Consider the following 1,727-nt stretch of genomic DNA (forward strand, 5'->3'; position numbering starts at 1 on the left):
GTGGGAGCTGTAGTTTGTAGTCAATTCGTGCTCAAAACCTATTTTAAGTCAATCATGGACCTATAAAACGCTGGGCGGGCCTTGAGTTTGACACATGTGATTTAGGTTGTGGTTAAAATAATCCACTGATTAATGAACAATAGTTCAAGAAAATGACATCAACTCTTGCTTTTTGTTTGTGTGTCTGTGATTTTACTATAGAAATTGAGGGCAGGAGGAATCGATTAAAATCTAATCTGATATGAAAAAAATATTGTAAGTCATATCATCCAGCCTTATTCAGTATATTAAATTATACGACTAACTACATATTACTTAATATTCACATTTCTTTGCTGGTTTTACCCAAATGTGTTGCATTTTAACATCTCACTTGAATTCCTGATCTACATGCAAATAAATACTTGATAAAATATAAACACAGAAAAAAGGAAAAAAGGTTTGTGAAATGTAGAGTATTACAAATGAGAGTCAGTTTTATTGTAGGTACAAACAGGATAAAATGAACAGTGAATATATAATATACTTCCTAGCAGCTAATCAGACATCAGACCTGTTTGCCTTTACTGGTGATGAAAACTCGTCACTCTGGAGGAGAGGAAGAGGAGAGAGGAAGAGCGGCTCAGCCCCGTCCAGGATGTCTGCAGTGTCTGCATGCAGACTTTGTCTGCCAACAAAGTCTGCAGGTAGATTTTTGCATATCTGGTGCTCCAGCTTGAAGATCATAGTTTAACCAAGTAAATAAAAAGTTAGTCCACGTTGTGATGATCCGTGGACTGATGGACGCCTTCAGCTGGTCCAGGTGCTTGGATCCAATGGAAAGGTAATCGGCACAGCGATCATGGCTCAGAAACACGAGGTGTTGCGATGCAAACCTGAAAATTAAAAACACACAAAAAACTAATAAGTGTTCATATTTAGCTGCACAATATAATCAAAACTAATAAATCCTCAGCTCTTTTCGAGAGTTTTGCTTGAAAATAAATTGACAATATCTCAGGAAATTAAACGTTTAAGTGAAATAGTTCTGGTATCACAAAGAAACTGCAAAACATGTTTCAGAGGTGTAACAACACTGAAGTTACTGAGTAAGAGTGAACTAAAATACTACTTAGAAATGCATGTTAAAATCTGAATACTCTTGAAAGTGTGCAGCTGAAATTAATTTAAACTACTAGCAGGCAAAGCACAGTGTTCACCTGATATCTGTACCAACAGTAATACAAAAAATGACGCATATAAGACGCATTAGTTTATAAAATCGAGGCAAACCTAAATTTATTATTTTAAAAACAAAAAGCAGCAGGAGGATGTAACTTCATAACCTCATTTTCTAAGCAGAATCTCAGAGGGGAAAAAAGAAATTACACTGTGTAACTCAAGAACAGATTATAGCAGCCAAGGGAAAAATTCACTCTAACGTGGATAATAATTATGAAACAGCAAAGGTAGATGTCATATGTTCGGGATTCGGGAAATACTTGATTTGTACCATTTGTTCAGTGGCTTTTTCCTGTGGATCGTTGAAAGTTAAACGGCTGTAAAGCGAAGGTTTTGGACCTTAATCTGACTACCTGTGTGGTTTGGATCGGGCTGAAGCGGTGCTGCTCTCGGCTGTTCTTAAGTTACTGCTCGGTATCTGAGGGGCTCCGACTGCATGTTAAATGTATTTTATATAATTGTCATATAACAGTGATTCTTGAGAATAGGGACAAAATGGGTTTTAA

General features: G+C 36.5%; 1 long non-coding RNA gene across 1 annotated transcript in view; it reads right to left on the reverse strand.

Moving 5' to 3' along the window:
• Window positions 1–195: 195 nt before the first annotated feature.
• Window positions 196–1,727, reverse strand: part of LOC103131383 (uncharacterized) — an 8,570-nt gene continuing 7,038 nt past the window's right edge. The window contains exon 3 of the long non-coding RNA XR_475374.2: window positions 196–875. This is a non-coding gene — a long non-coding RNA (uncharacterized LOC103131383). The remainder of the gene's footprint in view (window positions 876–1,727) is intronic.

This window comes from Poecilia formosa, unplaced genomic scaffold (assembly GCF_000485575.1).
Source record: "Poecilia formosa unplaced genomic scaffold, Poecilia_formosa-5.1.2 Scaffold751, whole genome shotgun sequence".
Classification (NCBI taxonomy): Eukaryota; Metazoa; Chordata; class Actinopteri; order Cyprinodontiformes; family Poeciliidae; genus Poecilia; species Poecilia formosa.